General features: G+C 38.4%; 1 long non-coding RNA gene across 6 annotated transcripts in view; it reads left to right on the top strand.

Annotated features, from left to right (window-relative positions):
• Positions 1-424: 424 nt before the first annotated feature.
• LOC126512511 (uncharacterized) overlaps positions 425-21,010 on the top strand; it is a 189,114-nt gene continuing 168,528 nt past the window's right edge. For all 6 annotated transcript variants that reach the window (XR_007595066.1, XR_007595069.1, XR_007595067.1 and 3 more), the window contains exon 1: positions 425-632. This is a non-coding gene — a long non-coding RNA (uncharacterized lncRNA). The remainder of the gene's footprint in view (positions 633-21,010) is intronic.

The following is a 21,010-nucleotide window of genomic DNA, read 5'->3' as shown; positions in this document are numbered from 1 at the left end:
AAATCTAGTTTCTACCTGAAAGTTCAGTTTGACGAAGGTTTCTAATGCTAAAAAACAAAAGTGCCATTGGTAGAATCATCTTCTAAAGTAAGGAGGACAAGTTAGATAACTGAAAGCCCTCAGAGATATGGGTTTCTCTTATATATTTATATTTGGTATAGAATGTATTTTAACTATGTTCTCAAAGCATTCTAAATAATTACTGATTAGGTGTAAGCCTAGCCCTGTATGGAGTCCAGTCTAGAGATTTTTATTTACCAAATGTCAAGTGCCATTCAAGCTTGATCTCTCCTTGAATGACCCTGACTGTGGGTCATCCCTCTCAGGACTGGGATCTGACACAAGTTAATGTTTGACAACGAAGTGACTTGTTACGTGTGGGCATTTGGATCTGGGGTGAAACCCTTCCACCTGGACGCTAATGTTCAGTTTGATGGACTTTGGACATCTTTTCAGGGAAGAGGCCTGAATTTTGTGACTCCTGTGCTCATTTCTACTACAACTACTACATTGAGCACCTGTGCCTGTGAATGCCTTTAGCATGTTCTACAGATACAGTTGGTTGGTCTTTATACAGTTATGGGGGAAATGCTTTTGCTGAAGAAACACTGATTCTTCACGTGGGCTATGAGGTAACTAAAAGCAGGATAAAATCCTGGCATCTCTACCTCCAGTTTTCCACATTTCCTTTTCTTTGGATTAGACTATTTGTCTCTGCATATGGGTGTTATTCGTGTGTGTGTGTGTGTGTGTGTGTGTGTGTGAAGAGGTTGGCACACACTGTGGTATGCATGTATTGTGGTCGGATGAGAGTCTTGGGTCCTGGTCCTCACCTTACATCTTTTTTATTCTTTTACTTTTGAGATTAGAATTTACCCCTCCCATTCCTCTCTCCAAACCCTTCTAAATATCTCCCCTTGCTCTTTTTAACTTCGTTGCCTCTTTTTTCCATCAAGTGCTGTTGTTGCCTATAACTGGATGTGTATACATAGATATTCCTAAATATAACATGCTCAATTGTATAATGTTACTTATATGCAATTGTTCAGGACTGGCCATTTGGTATTGGATAACCAATTGGTATGCTCTTCCCCAGGGAAGACTATTTCTTCCACTTTTCGCATTCCTTGCTTGCCCATAGTTCTTTGTGGAGTATTGTGTCCTTTTGGGCCTTCTCTCAGAACTACATATCTGTGAGTGTAGCTTCTGACATTATAGGAGATGCAGCCTCACAACAGATTTCCTGGTTCTCTTGCCCTTACAATCTTTCCTGTTTCCTCTTCTGCAAACATTTTTCTTTATGCACCCTGAGTCTTAGATACAAGAGTGTTTTTTTAATATATCCACTGGAGTTCTGCATTTTGATTGGTTGTGGCTTTTTGCAATTTTCTCACCTTCCATCTTGAGATAGGGTCTCTGTTATTCCTTGCTGCTCCCGCCAGGCTAGCTGGTCCTCAAACTTCCAGACATTCTTCTCTTTCTGCCTTCCATTTTGCCACAGAAGCACTGTGATTGCTGATGCACACTGCCATGCCTGGCATTATATGGGTTCTGGGGATTCTAACTCAGGTCCTCATGCTTGTTTGAAACATGCATTTACCCAACTGAGCCTTCTCTCTAGTCCTGCACCCATCTATAGACTGGAGATATTTATCTGTATCTCTTTTAAAGGCCGAAGGCATAAAGGTAACATTCATTAACCTAAACATATGGTCACCAAGGATTCTAAGTTAGACAAGTCCACAAATGTGGAGAATTATTTTAGATGGTGAGGCTGCACTGCGAAGCAGGAGTTATCATTTCATGGGCACTAGATTGTCCCTGCAAGCAATAAACTGTCTTTAAGAACCACAAATGAGACAATGATCAGCTAGACAATGACTGCTTACTCATGTATGGGGCCCCTCCCCCACCCCAGTGCTTTCTTCCTCTAGACTTACCCCTCATAATAGTACCCTAAAGAAGAAGTTGGGCAACTGAACTTCAGTATCGGGTCCTCTCCTTAACGTGTCACATTCATTAAATCTCCTATCTTTGCTTTTCACCATACTCATGTGTTTAGTTGGCAAATTGGGATGGTTGGCCTGGCCTAACCTTGTTGGGGTTGAGTCCAAGATTTTGTCTTACAAGTCTATCAACAGTACCAATATCGGATAATGCTAGCTCACACCTATAATTTCAGAACTTGGAAAACTGAGGTAGGAAGCGTTACTAATTTTGAGGCTAACTTGAACTGGTGAACTGACGTTGGTTAGCAATGGCTATGGAGTGAAACCTTATCTCTGAAACAAAGAAAACCCAAACCAGGCAACCAAGCAACCAACAAAACAAACATTCAGGTGTTTTTTATTTTATTTTATTTTAATGTCATTAATGGGCTCAATGTTCTGTTTTCTTCATTTGTCATGACTGGAACCTTAAACACAATGATTTTTTTATATCATTTATTAGGCAAAAATTCACAGAAGCAGTGCCCTGAAAAGAAAAAGTGTAATTCATTTCAAGAACACTGTAAGTGGAAGCTTTGAAAGAACAACAAAGCACAGCTTTTTAAACACACTCCCTTTCTCCTCTCGCTCCCAATGTCTTCAGTGGGCATTCTCTTCCCGCCCATGTACTCAGGGATGCTACGTGTGAAGCCATGTGACATCTCCACTCTCTGTCTTTACGACTTTGGGGACTATAGAATTGCTGTGAATAAGGGCTTTAAACAAACCGCAGTGGGACTGGGGTTTATACATGTGAGAGGAAGGAAAGAATAGTGGTTAAAGAACAGAAGCAGGCTTCTTTACAAGTAGGAAGGGTAGCGGCATGACACTCAGAATGTTTATATGGCATTCTCTACCTAGGAAACTCAAGAAATAATTGGAAACAGAATAATAGCCTCAAAGTCTTCCATTGAAAATCAGCAGAACCATTTTATAAAGGAAATTTTAACAAAAAAATAAAACATTGGGACAAGGAGTATAAACACCTGCGGACTTGACATGTAAAGAAATAGAAATTCCAGCTCAGTAGAACATGTTATTAATTTTTAAAATTAAAAACAAAAATTATTGATTTTTTTCTTCTTATTAAGATACCATGTATTTTTGGGGTAATTAAAAATATATATACATAAATATAGATACATATTACATTAGGTACTTTTCTACTGCTGTGATAAAACACCATGACCTAAACAACTTATTAAAAAAAAGCATTTCATTATCTTTTGGTTCCAGAGGGGCTAGAGGCCATGGCGGGCAGCAGGAACAGTGGAGCACTCACACCTCAAACTCTAAGCAAGAGAATGGCACTGAGTCTTTTGAAACCCTTCCCCTAGTGATATACTTACTCCAATGAACCCACATCTATTAATCCTTCCCAAACAGTTTTACCAACCTGTGTTGAAGTATTAAAACAGGTGAGCCTTTCTCATTCAAATGACCACACACATATAAATATATACACATATAAAAGGATTTTAAGTGGAATTACCATATATTGCAGAAGACAATATCACAACAGGACAGCATATGCTCCCACATGGAAACCCCCAGAAAGGGGCTGCATTTTTTGAGTTATTGGCTGAAGGGGTCCCATAGAATCCTCAATTGCAGATTATTGTTGCAGCTATAGTTTAACCTCTACAACCTGCTGGTAGGATCCTATTGCTGAAGACATCATATAGCTACAACACAGAACATGTTGAATTGGTTCTCAACTAGAAGCTTTACCCCTATTGGCTGGCATTCATTCTGCTGATAGGTGTTATAGGCACTATTAGAGAAGAAAAATTAATCACCACGGTCACCCAACTATGAACTCTCTTCATGCTACCATAGCTATCTTGTCTCCAAGCTATGCCAAGAGCTGCAGTAATAGCATGAATGTTATGGGAATAACCAACCACTTTATAACATGTGTTTTAAGGCCCATGAGCTGGAATCCATTCCTGACATTGCTAATAAGGCCAAGAACTTGAGACTAGATAGGTCATAAACTCTAGAAGAAAACCTGCTACTATAATTCTGCTTAATGAGAGTAGCAATAAAATGACTACTAATGACATTTTTGCCATACACATAAATGAGTGTATCACTCACTACTCATCAGAGAAGTTTCCTCTTCCAATAGATGGGAATTAACATACAGACCCACAGTTGGGCAATTCACAGAGAGTGAGAGACTTTGGGACCCTCAGCCTTAAATTAGATGTCTTTATCACATTCCTCAAAGATCAGGGATCTATTTGACTAGAGGCAGAAAGATTATGAGACAGAGATGTAGCATGACTTCAAGGAAACAACGCTTTCCAGACTCAGCAGGACTGCTGCACACACATATGTGTTATCACAGGCGGAAGATCTGCACAACTTCAAGCCAGACAAGACCCCAGCATAGAAAGGGGGAAGTGGACACACAGAACTACCCTTATCCAAGAAGCTGTTTGCAACTGATAGCTGCTAGGAGAGGGAAAAGCTATTCTGTTAGATGAAGTGACAATTAGGTTTAATAACCACACTCCAAAATGGGTCCCACTCTCAGGAGTAGTTCATCAACACAAATTTGACTCCTGATTTTTGGTGTGTGCTCTTTTTTGTTTATTTGGTTTTCTTTTTCAGAGAGATAAGGAATTTGACATTGGATAGGTAGGGAAGTGAGGAAGGTCAAAGAATATGATCAAATACATTGTATAAAATTCTCAAAAACTAAAAATAGAAAAAGGACCAAATTACTATTGTTTTTTTTTACTATTAAGGCAATATATATTTATTTGGAGAAAATTAAAAATATAAAATAATCTCATCTCCCCATAATAATCTTGATTATCAATGCTATTGCCATTTTCCTGTATACGCACTGGTTTTTAAGTTTTCCAATGTTTTAACATTTTGTGGTCATGGAGCTTTTTTTTTTTTTTTTGTTCATAGAAATAACAGTGCTGTACCTTTAATGACTCTGTGATGGTCTTCTCTTTAACAGGCATGTTAACCTTGCATCACGAGGTTATCAAGATGTTTTTCTTCAGACTTTTCTGTTATCCATCACATCTTTCTCATTTCTCTGGCTACTACGGACTCAGGTCATAGATAGCCCAGTAAATGAACCATCCAAATAGTCTAATTAAATTGCACCACATCCTGCTACACACTTCAGAAAGTAAAGTGCAGGGTTACATATCTGAAGTACAAAGGCAAGTAACAGGACCAGAACAGCCACGGGGCTTGGTGGGCTCCCCATGATTTTATAAGAGGCTGGAACTCTGCATGAAGAGATTATTTAGTTATCTGCCTTCACCTATGGATTCTACTTAATGTATGACGTAAGCCCGGGCCGCTAATAAAACAGGAGTGAAACCGAGGCTTGAGAATAACGGTGGAATGAACTTACCCTGTTACATTCCCCTCTCATTTGCCCAGATAGCTAAGAATTATGCTGGCTTCCTGAGGGAAGAACAGTTTGGCTGCAGGGAGATAAGAGCATTAATGAAATAAGAAACATGGATTTTCTAAGCCACACCTGTCACTGTCCTCGGAGCAGCTGGGTCTGAGGGGTATGCCCTAGCCCTGTCAAGACCCAACTCCCTTGACTGTAGAAGCGCTGTCCGAGATGTCTACTTTATGTTTTCAACTCTTTTTTTTTTTTTTTTTTTTTGGTTTTTCGAGACAGGGTTTCTCTGTGGCTTTGGAGCCTGTCCTGGAACTAGCTCTGTAGACCAGGCTGGTCTCGAACTCACAGAGATCCGCCTGCCTCTGCCTCCCGAGTGCTGGGATTAAAGGCGTGTGCCACCATCGCCAGGCCTTATGTTTTCAACTCTTGACCTATGATTGCTATCACGTTAGAACTATATTAATTACCATAACTGTAATTGCATTGCTTTTAATATTATCTAGAATATCATGCACTTTATTTCTGTAGAATAATTACCCCCAAGCATTTATTATATTGTGGAAGTATATATTTTTTTTTTGTTTAATTTCTGTGCATCAGAAACGTCAACATCAGAGTAGCACTCAGAAATTGTCTGGGGTGAGAAATACACCGAGTTTCCTCTCACCAAGATTTTTCGGTGCAGGAGTAACTCTGCATTATAGAAACGTGAATGCTTCTCCCGTTGGGGTGCATTTCCTGCCTGATGATCAGCCCGTTGACCTGGAAGGGCAAGTGATATGTCAGTTTACTCTTCTCTGTTTTGTTTCATAAAGCTTTATGTAGCTACTAGGCTATTACATTTTGCCTGCGGGCTATAGCAGCTTCAAATAATGATTTTAATATCTGGAACTGATAAGTGCAGTCTAAAAAGAAATGCAGTATTGTTGGCCTTATATTGCTGCTTTGAAGTAATGACTGTAATGAGATTGAGTTCATGAGAATTTATCAGGTTGCCTGCTTCATTCTCTAAGTGAAATTCTCTTTTTGAACAAAGTGCATCCAAACATGGCAAACCTGTACTTTATGTTTGCTCTTTTGTCTTTGAGGTTAATATATTTCTTCCCATTGAAACTGTTTAATGTTGAAGACCATGACCAGAAAGCAGTCTTTTTTAGAAGGTTCTAGTTTATAGATAGTTCTGGTTTAGAAGCTTCTAGTTTTTGATTGTTTGGTAGTTTCCAAGGTCAAGGACTGACAAGTGTGTTCCTTTTCCCTCATATGCAAAGCATTCTTGATTAAAATATAGGTTTCTGCGGTGAAGAAACCAATACAATGCTTTCTTTGTAGCTGTCACTTCACACACACACTCACACACTCACACACACACACTCACACACTCACACACACCACACACACACACACACACACTCAGACACACTCCACTCCCCCCCCCCACCCCACACCACACACACATGTTTCTTTTTAGCAATTTTCTTCCTCAACATCATTTTCTTTCCTACATGGGTATGTTTTAGTCTTTTTCTCAATGCCCATGTTCCCATGAGAAATAATAACCAATACATGACAAGTGAGAATAGGCTTGATTCCTTGTTTGAGTTACTCTTTTCAGAAACTTAAAGGTTGAGATAACAAAGAATGTTAGCCAGTTTAACTGAGTAACTCAGTGGCACTTGGTGCATTCAAGATGACATGCAGTCACTACCTCCACATGACTCTAAAATATTTACCTCACCTCCAAAGAATTCTATCTGCTGACTATCTGTAAGTCTATGGACTTACCTGTCCTGGATATTTCTTTCTAATCACACAGGATTTACACTTTTTGTGTCTGACTTTTTTCACAGAGGAATATTTTCCTTTCTACTCTCTACTCCCCCGTCTTCCCCTCTTCTCTCATATTTTTCTTTTTTTCCCTTTCTCTTCTTTTTCTTTAGTGTACCTGTTATTCAGTGCGTAGCTCCCCAATGCAGGTAACATTAGTAGAGCCTTGCTCATTCAAGATCTGTCCCATCTGTACATGGACATTATTTCATAGTGAAAACTGGTACCTAAAAGCCTTTATTGAGTAGACAATCGTTCTGAGAAAGCCAAAGCTAGACAAAATGATGTTCATATGAAGCCACTAGACCAGTCCTGTCAGGCATACTGTTGTAGAGATGGGAAAGAATAAACACTCTCTATAATGTTACTTACAATGCTATTCTCTAAAATGTTACTTAAAATAAAAAATAATTGATTAATAGCTATTGTGCATCACTAAATGCTGAATCATTTAATGGTAATAAATGATGTAGATGAATATTTAAATACTACAAGGCTTAGAAAATTTTCAAAGTATTTCCTGAGCCACTACCCCAGCCCAAGTTTTACTTTATAAAACTTCTTTACTCACTCATTACTTGTATGCTTGGTAACTTTAGCTTTAAATAAGTCATGTGATTAAGATTTATGTCACACATTTTTCTTTCCCTAGGGACATTAATTCACATTAATTCATTCTCTCTCTCTCTCTCTCTCTCTCTCTCTCTCTCTCTCTCTCTCTCTCTCTGGCTCCATCCTTCTACTCTTCCATTTCTTGGTTTTCATTTGCTTCTATTTTTTTTTGTTTTAAGCTATGAGTTTCTTACCTTCCTTATCTTTTAATGCCTTTGAAAATGTAAACGTTGTAAATTCAGTTAGCACACAAGCTTATCAGATTATATTTCAGGTAATTTTTAGTAGGCACTGCCCCAAAAGGTCCCTCTCTTTTAGCTTCTAGAGAACACTGGCTGCTTGGTTCAAGTCATTCATTGCTATCTTTACACCTCACTTCACCATCTTTATCTTGTCTTGGATCTTTCATTTATCTTACCATTTGCTTTCTTTTCTCTTGGCAGATGAAAATTCTTTTTAAAAAATTTATTCTCTTATATATTACACCCTGACTGCAGTTTCCCTTCCCTCCTCTCCTGGTCCCTCTCCTCCCCTTCCCTCTCCCCCAGATTGACTCCTTCTCCTTTTCCTTCAGAAAAGGGCAAGTCTCCCAGGGATATCTACCAAACATGGCATATAATCTTAAAATACTAGGAACATCCCCTCATATTAAGGCTGGATGAGGCAACCCAGTAGGAGGAAAAGGGTCCCCAAAATAGGTCTTTGTATGATAATGTGCTGGACAGTTTAAAAATGGAGCAATTAAATGAAAGGATGACTAATATAGATGGGACTTATGTAATGTCATTATAAACATTATCAATTTTATTATTTTATTTTTATCACTAAAAATGTTGGTTAATATGAGTGCTAAGATACAAGTTTTAGAAAAACTTAATAAAACAGATCATAGTAATATTCAGATTCAGACAAAAGAATTTAATGAAGAACCAAATTCAGCACTGCATTATAAGGTTAGAGAGGAACAGCCTAAGGTTATCAAACAACCAACTTTAATTTATCCAGTCACCTTGAGCAACTTTCAAGTGACAGATATCCCCAAGTCTGTGCAAGAGTTAAATGGACTCCTGTGGAAATGTTAGATTTAAGGAGATTCAAGGAAGCAACAGTCTCATCTGCCATGCATGCATTGACCTTTTGTTAATAGAATTATCTCTAGAGACTGAAGAGACTTGGTTAAAGTGGTCTTGGAGTCTGGTACTCAATCACAATGTACAACCCGGTGGAAAGAAGAGACTAATACCACTGAACAATGAAGTAGGGCTAGAAGAAATCTCCCAAGACCAACTTCTTGGACAGAGGTAGTTTATGCTGATGTATAAAGGCAATCTCTATATGATGACCACATCCTAGATTTATGCTGCATAGCAGCTTTGAATGCTTGGGACAGAATTGGAAAAATAGGAAATAAAATTAAGTCATTTATTAGAGTTACACAGGGCCCAAAGGAAAACCTTCATGGATTTCTTACAAAGACTGACTTCAGCAGTAAATAGAATGATACCAGATTCAGAAGCTAGACAAATAATAATTAAATCTCTGGCTTTTGGAAACTCTAATGCACACAATTCAAAAAGGGTAATTAGTCCATTAAAAGCAAGATCAAAACCCTTGGAAAAATGAATCTGAGACACGATCAATATTGAATCTCATCTCATGACTATGATGATGCATGGATAGAAGAGGTGATCTTCAAAGGGTTGAAGAAAAATCAAAATGTCAAGTATATCAGTTGTGGCAAACATGGTCACCTAATAAGGGATTGTCAACAGGACATTCTTAGAAACAATGTTTTATCTGAGCATAATTCAAACAGAACTCCCCTCCCTCCCTTCTGGATTATGGAGAAGATGTGGCAAAGGTAGGCACTGGATCAATGAATGTAGGTAAACAAGGGACATGCCAAATTTAGTTCAGTCATTGTCTGTAACCATGGAAGAAACTCTTCCCCAGAGCAATTTAAGAACCTAATGCCTATAAAAGAAGCCATATTGCTTAGGATGATAGAAAAGTTATAGAGGAGAAAAGAAAAAATTCAGGAGAAACAACAAAGCAAATATTTTGGCAAACTATTAATGAACAAAGACCAAAATTAAAAATATAAATAATTTTATGTTGTCATAGAAGGTCTTGTAGACACAGGTGTGGATGTCACAATAATTGCACTTGAACCTTGACATTCAAATTGGCCTCTTCAGGAGGTAAATATTCAACTTTTAGGGACTGGAACTTTATCATAACTAAAAGAGCGTGAGATGGGTTGAATGTATAGGGCCAGAAGGAAAATTAGAGCCATATGCGGTTAACGTAGAGATGAACTTATGGGGATATGATTTATTATAGCAATGTAATACTCAGATTAACATTCTTCCAATCTCAGAAACAAACCATAATTTAATGTATGTTTCTGGGAAAAATATTAGAAGGTAATATAAAGGACAGTCACTGACCATTCAGTACAAGAACAGGGCGCAACAGCTGCTGATATTTCAAAGGCATCAACAGCCCTACCTTTAAAATGGTTGACAGACAAGCCTATATGGGTTGTACAATATCTTTTAACAACAGAGAAACTGCAGGCCTTAGAATAGTTGGTACAGGAGCAGTTAAATCCTCAGCATATTGAAGAATCAACCAGCCCTTGAAATTTTTCTGCATTTGTTATTAAAGAAATCTGGAAAATGGATAGTGGTAACAGATCTAAGAGCTGTTAATAAGGTGATTCAGCCAATGGGATCTCTACAGTCTGGCATTCCTTTGCCTTCTCTATTACCTAAAGGATGGTTTCTTATAGTTATTGATTTTAAAAGATTGTTTCTTCACTATACCTTTAGAAGAAAAAGACAGAGAAAAATTTGCCTTCATAGTGCCTATTTATAATAATTCTAGCCCTTTACAATTATGGAAGAATAATGGAAGATTTTCTCACAGGGAATGTTAAATGGCCCTATCTTATGCCAATATTTTGAAATTGAGCCATTGGAAATAATATGTAATTTAAAACATAAATTTCCTCAATCTATAGTTTATCATTACATGAATGACATCTTACAAATTGATTCAAATTTAGAAAGTTTGAAGAGGTAAAAAAAATTGCCTTGTTGGGGGATGACAAATTGTTCCTGAAAAAATATGAAGAGGAGAGTCTATTAATCACTTTGGCTATAAAATAGGTTTACAAAAAATTAGTCCCCAAAGGGTGAAAATTAGGAAAGATTGATGGCAGATTCTTAATGACTTTCAAAGATTGCTAGGACACATTCCCAACCTACAGCCCACTATTGGGATAAAACCTGATGAACATAAACAAAATCTTAGATGATGGTTACAAGGATTTAAATAGTCCCAGGGAATTATCAATTGAAGCTGAAAGAGAGTTTGCTTTGGTGAAAGAGAAATTACAGAAAACACATGTGGATCATGTGGATCCTAATCTTAAATATATTAGAGTCATATTATGCACTAATCATTATCCTAAAGGAATTTTAATGAAAATTGAAGATGTTATCTTAGAATGGATCTTTTTTACCACATAAATCAAGTAAAAAATCAAAAACTTACGTGAAAAAGTTCTCTGAGTTAATTCTAAAAGGAAAATTAGCAGGAATAGACCCAGCAGAAATTGTAGTACCTTCTATAATGATAAAATTAACAAATTATGGGCAAAAAGTGAATCCTGTCAAAGAGCTTACAGTAATTCTTTTGGGAGAGCTTAACAACAAATATTCACAAAGCTAGAGAATTCAACCTATAATAAAAAGAACTAACTGGATCCTTACTCACCTTGTATGGGAAACATCAATATCTGGAGCCCCTACATTCTGTACTGATGCAAATAAATCAGGAAAGGCTGGTTACAAATCAGAAAATTTAAGTAAAGTAGATCTAAGCCCTTATGATTCTGTACAGAAGTCCGAATTATATGCTATTATCATGGTACTCCTGGATTTTAGGGAATCTCTCAACATAGTTATGGATTTGCAACATACAGAGTTGATTTGCATATTTAAACAGCTGAATTTATAACAGATGATACAGAACTGGCTTTATTATTTACTCAGTTACAAGAAATAATCAGGAATAGGAATCATTCCATATACATAACACATATTTGATTCCATACAGGTTTGGCAGGACCTCTAGAACAAGATAATGAAGAAATTGATCAACTGTTGACTAGAAATGTATTGGAGTCCTCATAATTTCATGAAAAACATTATGCCCATAGCAAAGTTTAAAAAAAAACCTTTTGGTCATGTGGCAACAAGCCAAGAAAATTATTATTATTATTATTTTGAAATTGTTTTTATTGAGCTATATATTTTTCTCTGCTCCCTCCTTTTCTCTTCCCTCTCCTTCTGTCCTCTCCCAGGGTCTTCATGCTCCCAATTTACTCAGGAGATTTTGTCTTTTTCTACTTCTCATGTACATTAGATCCATGTATATCTCTCTTAGGGTTCTCTTTGTTGTTTACAATCTCTGGGATTGTGAATTATAGGCTATTTTGAATGAGTACATATGATATTTGCCTTTCTGGGTCTGGGTTACCTCACTCATTAACATGTTTTCTAGATCCATTCATTTGCCGCAAATTTCAAGATGTCATTATTTTTCTGCTATGTAGTATTCCATTGTGCAAATGTATCACATTTTCCTTATTCATTCTTTGATCAAGGAGCATTTAGGTTGTTTCTAGATTCTGGCTATGACAAACAATGCTGTTATGACCATAGTTGAGTACATGTCCTTGTGGTAAGATTGATCATCCTTTGGGTATATACCCAAAAGTGGTATTGCTGGATCTTGAGGAAGATTGTTTCCTAATTTTCTGAGAAATCACCATACCAAAATCCAAAGTGGCTGTACCAGCTTGCATTCCCACCAGCAGTGGAGGAGTATTCCCTTTATCCCACAACCTCTTCAGCATAAGTTGTCATCAGTATTTTTGATCTTGGTCATTTTTACAGGTGTAAGATAGAATCTCACAGTTGTTTTGATTTGCATTTCTTTGATGACTAAGAATGTTGATCATTTCTTTAAGTGTCTTTCAGCCATTTAAAGTCTATCTGTGAGATGTCTCCATTTTCTTTATGTGGCCACTTAGCGCTATGAATTTTCCTCTTAACACTGCTTTCATAGTGTCCCATAGGTTTGGATATGTTGTGCCTTCATTTTCATTGAATTCAAGGAAGACTTTAATTTCTTTCTTTATTTTGTCCTTGACCCAGTAGTTCAGTAGTTGACTGTTCAATTTCCATGACTTTGTAGTCTTTCTGAGAGTAGTATTGTTGTTGAATTCTAACTTTAATCCCTGGCGATCTGATAAGACACAAGGGGTTACTCCAATTTTTTTTTTTTTGTATCTGTGGATGTTTGCTTTGTTACCGAGTATGTGATCAATTTTAGAGAAGGTTCCATGAGGTGCTGAGAAGGTATATTCTTTTCTGTTTGGGTGGAATGTTCTGTAGATGTCTGTTAAATCCATTTGTTAGTTCTTTTATTTCTCTGTTCAGTTTCTGTCTGGTTGACCTGTCCATTGGCAAGAGAGAAGTGTTGAAATCTCCTACTATTAATGTGTGGGGTTTGATGTGCGATTTAAGTTTTAGTAATGTTTCTTTTACATATGTGGGTGCTCTTGTATTAGGGGCATAGGTGTTCAGTATTGAGACTTCATCTTGATGAATTATTCCTGTTATGAGTAAAAAGAGTCGTTCTCCATCTTTTCTGACTGATTTTAGTTTGAAATAAATTTTGTTAGATATTAGGATAGCTACACTTGCTTGTTTCTTAGGTCCATTTGATTGGGAAGCCCTTATCCCAACCCTTTACTCTGGGGTAGTGTCTGTCTTTGAAGTTGAGGTGTCTTTTTTGTAAACAGCAGAAGGCTGGATCCTGTTTTCATGTGTGGCTGTTCACTTACCCCTCAAGTCCCCTCAGTACTGGAGCAAGCTGTATTTCCTATTGACTCTATTTTTAACCCCCCCAAAAAACAACTACTAATTTCAAATATTTTACATTTGCATGTATTTTTTTCGTATTTTGGTACAATGTTTAGATTATTTTTCTTAGAACATACTGCCCATACATTTCTAACCTTGTTCAAGTTATGGTACCTATGCAAATCATTTAACAATATAATACAAATTTCTAGCCCTTGAATGTTATTATTATTAACTATTTAAGATACTAAGGCAATGCAGATTAGCAATTATTCACCTACTATAATTGAACTTGTAGTAATATTAGCTATTGTTTCAAGGTGAAACAGCAATATGTTTTAGATAGACAGGTCATTTTCAAACACATCAGAGATCTGCAGAATATGGCATTAAGATGTTTGAATAACATAGATATTTTTTCTTTTTCTTTTTTTTTGACAATGAGACTTGTCTGCTCCTGGCAGCACCAATCTACTTCAGAGAAGATGATGGGTATTGAAGAAATATCACACAAAGTTTACTTTCTTTGTGGTTAAGGTTAACCACTAGGTAGGAAAGTGCTTTTGCCTTGACTGCTGACAGTATGCTGTAAAAACTGAACAAGCAGGACCACAAAGATAGGATTGCTGAACTTTGCCAAGACAAGATAGAATAGCCCTTCAGAATATCCTACTTCACAGAAAAGTATGTTAGATATACTAGGCCTATAGGCTGAAGATGGATGCCCCAATGTTGCAGAGGAACCTTGGGTGACTGTCCAGGCAGACAACTGTTTCTGCTATTTTTCACATTTTTTGAAAATCACTTGCCTGTACTTCCTGCTTACTCAGGTAAACATTATTTTCTTCTCAGGTCTCTGATGGAGTTGAAGACTTTATAGCTTTTATAGTTTTCCTTGTTACAAGATTCAGAAAAGAAGTTCACTAAAGAAATATAAAGTGTATAAGTTTGAGAGACATAAAAAGATAGTTTTGTAACTGCAAATTAGAATAGAAAGTGAATTATGTATGACTTTTTTAACTCCCCAAGATAGGATACATACAGAGTATTTTTTCTGAATTTGTCAGTTGTTTTGATAGACTTATTGCCTGTATATATTGTATATAGTTATTATACTTATCTTTATATAGTTTTTTACATTAGTTATACTTTTCTTTTTTTAATTTTTAGACAGAAGAGGGGAAAGGTGATGATATTTTGTTTGTACAAATAAAGCTTGCCTGATGATCAGAGAATGGAGCTAGCATCTAGCTAACCATAGAGGTCTGTAGGTCTCTTGTCTTCTGACTGGATGGTATATGGCTGAGTAGGGAGTCCTGCCCAGGTTGGGGACTGGACTTATGATGCCTGGGGTGGCCTCTGGTGAAGCAGAGGTGTTCTGCTCGAGTTCTAGCAGCTGTTGTGACCTCAAGTGTAGCTGGCAGTCCTCTGTGGTTCTGGGTGCCAGTGTGGCCTCTGGTGGATCAGGGGGCTTTCACCTGAGGTGTGGGCTGGGATCGGGTGATGAGGAGAAAAGGGATCATGGCGGGTAGGCGGGGTGGGCTCTGGGATTGTGTTGGTGGTCCGGGAGCTAGGGGCTTATCTGGGGATCTGGGTGATGGTGTGGCCTCTTCTGGAGCAGGGGCTCCTGCCAGAGGTGTCAATGAGAATTCTTTTAATGGAGCATATCTTTCTGCAGTTTTCATAGAAACTGTTTAAGAAAAGAAACAGTTCTAAAATTTATATATCTCATATTTTAAAAAGTCTGTCTTCACAGCCAGCAGTTGATTTTAGGTAGAAAAGCATCTTCTCTTAAAAAAAAAAAAATCTGGTTCTCAGTATCCAGTGCTCCTGACATCTGTTATTCTGGGTATATCTTGGTAGTTTTTTTTACAACTGAGATTTCACTAGGAAACTTACATTTTTTCCTTTAATTTAAACTGTATGAATACGATGAAGATCTTGTAGTGATGCGTTCATTTATTCTATTTTGTTCAGTTGTGCCCTCTTTTTTTTTTTTTGACTTTACTTTCCAGGAGAGTTACTTGACTTTATTTCCTACTGCTTTTCCCTTCAAGTTTCTGCGCTATTTAGTGAATTTTTAGAATTGTCAATACTTTTGATTTTTCCCTCTGATATGTACTTACTTTTACCTTAACCCCTTTTCTGTGTTTTCTAAATCACTTGTTTTCTTCAGGTTCTCTATTTGTTTGTCTTTTGCCTGTCGCTGTGGAGATACTGTTCATTTGTGTCTAATGATCTGTAGCCAAGGCTGTCTGTTCACACTTAACAAGGGTGCCTGGGAGCCTATGAAAAGCCACCATCCTCTGATGCCGCTCAGTGGAAGCCCTCAGAAGACAGTTTCGGCCCTTTGATTGGCAACTCCCACATTCTCATCTCAGAATGCCTTTGTTTTGGAGTGGTTCAGCTTTAGAAAGACACTTTATTCCACTACTTGAGGAGTAAGGCTTGGACTGATTGGATTTCACAGGTGATCTGAGAAAGAGGGCTCAGAAGTCCCATGTTAAGCATGCAGACCTTCAGATGAGTTCTTACTTTTGGTTGAGTGTTTGTTCTGAGTCCTGTGTGCTAACGTCTGAAGTCAGTGCAATCATACCTATGTTTCTGTCCTTCTCAGCATTCTCATGAATACAATAGGCAAGGACTGTACTCAAAAATATTTATTTTGCATGTTCTATCCCAGAGCATGCTAGGCACGCAGACACAGGATGAGAATAGCCCCCAAAGAGAAATAGCAATAACAGTAGCAAGTAATACTGAGCCAAGCTCATCCTATGTTCCCAGCTGCCTTCGAAGTAATTTTTGGATTCGTGAAACTGGAATGAGTGGCAGATAAGTAGCCATGGAATGGTGAGAAAAGCATTCCATGCAAAGGCCAGAGAAAGGCGCTAAAATATGCCAGTATAATATAAAATATACCAGTAAGGCTGGAGTGTGGAGCGCATGGAAGGTGAGCTAGGGCTGTGGTCAGGTTGGATCACGTAGTTCTGCAGGGATGTTCTTTCTAAGCTCCTTTGTCTTTCTTGGTCCAGGAAAGTAAAATAGGACCTTGCAGAGGCAGAAGCAATAGAGAGGGAAATAACAAGGTGAAAGTGATCTGAAGGGGGAAATTGAAAAAAAAAAAAACCAACTCAAAACCCAGGGCTTTAATTAGGGAGGGTGGAGAGAGATAAATACAGAAGGAAAAGGAGGGTGAAGTAACAGGAAGGATGACTGAAAAAGTCAAAAGGTACTATATTATTAATATAATAGATGTAAGTCTGTGTAGACATATATAGTTTAAGAGATATTTTTTCATCTGGGTTGGCAATGCTTCTGCCATGAACCCAAGATTGACTAGCAAAAGCCTAACATCAGTCCTGAGAAGGCCCCTTTTGAGTTGTTGGTGAGGGTTGAGTCCAGATGCGGAGGAACAGAAAGTTTTCTGTGAGGTAGTGGTTCCTACAAATATCAGAGTGTCTACACTCACGACGTCTCAGTTACATTTCGTCTTGCTTAGCAAGGCAGACTAAACAATACCTTAACAATGCTAACACCAATGGACATGCTGCATGGAAAGGGCAAAGCTCATGGGTCTCAACCCTGGAAAAAGAGCTGCAGGGAAGGGGGAACGCTGACAGTGAAAGAAATGGTCTTCCCAGGGAAGAGCTTCCCAGCTGGTGTTTCAGTTCCAAGGGGTCAGCATATAGGTAACATGTACTGACTGAGCAGATGACTTTTAGGGATATGTGGATACACATATATGCCTATACATAGCTACAACATAGAGAAAAACCAGCCATGAATCTGAAAGAGAGGAATGAGGTACATGGATGGGGTTCATGGAGGAAAGGGAAGAATGGAGATGATGTGATTATACTTCCAAAAGTATAAAATTGTTGTAAATAAAAATGGTTAAAATAGAAAAAAAATTAGATGTTGAGTAGGGTTTAGCAAGGAGCAAAGTTAACTTATGACTGTTGCACAGATGTTTATTAGGGATTGATGTTGGTTATTGCCAAGGCTCAGAGTCGTTGGCTCTCTTAGCATATCAAAGAGTAGATGTGGACACGGAATCCAGGCTGTGAATGCCAATGGCCTGTGTGTGAATTCTGGCTTCGATTGTTCTTTGTTATTTATCGCCAGGCACCACTTAACATTTCTGTGCTTTCCCCCACCCCCATGGTCTCATCTGTAAGATTTAAGACACGAAAACAATAGGCTTGACTACAAATGTTAAATTTAATTTGTCATTATCCAAAAATGACTTCAAAGGCAGCTGGGAACATAGGATGTGCTTGCTCGGTATTACTTGCTACTGTTATTGCTATTTCTGTTTTGGGGCTATTCGGGGGTCCACAGGAATCTGGCTTTCAGATAACTGGGCTAAGACATTTCCTTCATTTGTAAATGTGTCTTTCGTAGCAGCAGCACACCTGTAGAGAGGACAGGTGAGTTTGAATGAGAAGAGTTCTTGTGTGGCCGGGGATGACCTTTATTGTTAGAGCACTTGCTTAGTGGATGTTGGGCCCTCGGTTCAATTTCTAGCACCAAAGATAATAAAAGGTAAAAAGTCTTGGTTTTATGGTTCAGGTCAGAAATGCAGCTTCCTGCTCTGTGATTTGGGAGAGCCCTTCCTGTGTGTCACCATTTCCAGCACTCATTTCCCACACATTCTTCCCCAGTGTCCTGTATGAACATGCAGAAATGGGTCTTCTTCGCAATGTGAGCATGTTTTTAGTCCTGCAACCTGGTGTTTTAGGCGAACTAATTTCAAGTTGAATGTGCCTGTGTTCTCTGTTCTGGAAGGCACACCTGGTCTTAAGAACCAGAACAAAGAAGACATGAAGAACCATGCTACAGTACTACAGACTTGTTTTATCTCACTAGAAAACACCATCCGGTCATCCTAACCCCTTTGTCAAAACATTCTTACTCTATTCCGCAATCAGGTCCCTTTTATTTTTTATCTCGTACTTAGATTCTGCCAAACTGGATAATTTCACTCTCCCTTCTGATGAAAATCCAACGTGCAGAATTGAAAACAAGAACAGTGATTGTTTCCTCATTAATTGTGTTATTGCCATTTCTTAAGTCTTGTGTTAATTGGTAGCATCTCCACAAGGCCTGCTTCCTTCCCTATGTGTTAGATTATAGCAACTTAGTATCTGGGATCTCCAATGTGACCCATCTGTGGGAGAATTAAACCACAGCAGGAAATAATTTATATCTTTGAAAATGAATAATTATGTCTGTGAGAGAAAAGAGACCCAGAGAAAAAGGTAGAGAAATAATGTCTTGCTAAGTGCTCTTCCTTAAATTGTTGTGTCCCTATTGTCTCTAATTGGGAGAAAAAGAGGCACCCAATGCTCCCTATCTCTCCATCATATTCAAATGAAATACAGTCAAATCTAACATAATCTAACCCATGCCCTTCTAAGACCCAGTTGGGATGGTCTCTCTTGTAGAGATGGGGAGATGAAGGGTCTCATTAGCAAAGCCTAATTACCCAGAGTCAGGCAATATAGCGAGGGCTGGGCTTGAACATGGTCTTTTGACAGTCAAAATAATGCAATTGTGGGTTATTAACATGGAACTAGAATCTGGTTGCTAATTACTTTCTCCTTGGCTTTCATTTTAATGACATCACCTATCTACTGGTATTAAAAATAAATAAGGAATGTGGGTGGGCATCTCAAATACAGAGGACTCTGGTTGGATGTGTGCTGTTCTAAACGAGTCACAACTAGTGGTGTGAACATTAGTGCCAGGGTGTTTGTGCATTGTGCCGTGGGCTCTAGAGAGTTTGTGTAGGCACCACTGGGCTCCAGGGAGTTTGCACATGATACATCGGGCTCTAGGGAACTGGTGCTGGCATCAGTAGACTCCAGGGAGTTCGCATTTATTTCTGGTACCCAGGGAATGAGCTAAAAATGCTCACTCAGTCACTCCATGACTCCATATCCTGCTTCGCATTTTCTACAAGTGTGACAGACCAAACTTCCCGGACCATATTCTGACTGAGTGTTGGTCAAACAGAGTAGTGACACTATTCTATTAGATTTGAATGTGATGGAAAAGAGGGGATGTATTAGGGTACACTTATCTACTAATTATCTGGGTTAAAATACCATTTTAGCACTAGTAGATAATTGTACTTCAGGGATGGAATATATCTGGGGAAAATTGAGACCCATACTAGTGAAGAGAAACAATTGAGGTTGCACACAAGTTAGAAGCAAGGCAGAGCCTGGAACCCAGGCTATTTCGTCTTTTTTTTTTTTTTTTTTTTTTTTTTTTTTGGTGTTTCTTCCTGGGCCATGACTGCTAACAACCAGCTCTCAACTTTCAGAAGTACAGTGTGAATAGAAGGGAATTTAAAAGTGCTGATGCCTGTGTTCCACCGTTGAGAGTTGATTTAATTGGTGTGCTGTATGGGCTAGGGGTCAGGAGTGCAAAACTTTGCCCAGGTGATTCTAAGATGCAGCTTGATATCTTAGGGCATTAATTTTCAACTTGGGATCATGTGAAAAATCACTATGGGAACTTTGGAAAGTATGTATGCCTCTTGAGTCCCATGCTAACACAAATCAGAATCTCTAGGAAGGAAATTAAGAACTAATGGAGGAGACAGTCCCCTTGGATGGAACTCGTGTCCCTCATCCTTTGTCATCCATTGGCTTTCATTCTCCAGAGCTGTCCACACTCCCTGATCCTGGAGTTACATGAACTATTGTAGATTTTTAATTAAAGACCAGTACTTAGTTTCAACTGTGAATTATCTTCTGCCTGGATACCATGTTAGTGATGTTATTACTCATTCTGGGCTTTAAAAACAAACGAGAAAGGAGGGTAATGGCAGCATCTCAAGTCTACAGGGTCCTGGACACTGTTGCATCTATTCTCATGAGATCACTGTCTACTAGGGTTTAGCGATGCCATTGATATTGGGGTTTAGTGACCATCTCTAGGACTTCCAGGCTTTTGTGTCCCGAAGCAAAGAACTGAGTGGGGACATGCAGTCACAGCAGAAGCAGAGCTAGTTAAGGAACAGTACACCTCCGAGGATGAAGAAGGAGCCAAAACAGAAACAAAGATTAGAAGCTATATAATCATTGAAGGGAAGTTCTGTAGTTCAAGTGCTTGCCACACAATCGTGACAACTGTGGTTCAGAGCCCAAGAAACCCACATAAACGCCAAGTGATGTGGCATCTCATCTGTAATTCTAGCTTGGAAGGCAGAGAAAGGGAATCTTCCTGCCCCCCATACAAGCTGACTA

This window comes from Alexandromys fortis, unplaced genomic scaffold (genome assembly GCF_014885135.2).
Source record: "Alexandromys fortis isolate MF-2015 unplaced genomic scaffold, M_Fortis_MF-2015_v1.1 scaffold_10, whole genome shotgun sequence".
In the NCBI taxonomy this organism is placed as follows: domain Eukaryota; kingdom Metazoa; phylum Chordata; class Mammalia; order Rodentia; family Cricetidae; genus Alexandromys; species Alexandromys fortis.
The sequence above is the reverse complement of the archived record's forward strand: the minus strand, read 5'-3'. Positions and strand labels throughout refer to the sequence as shown.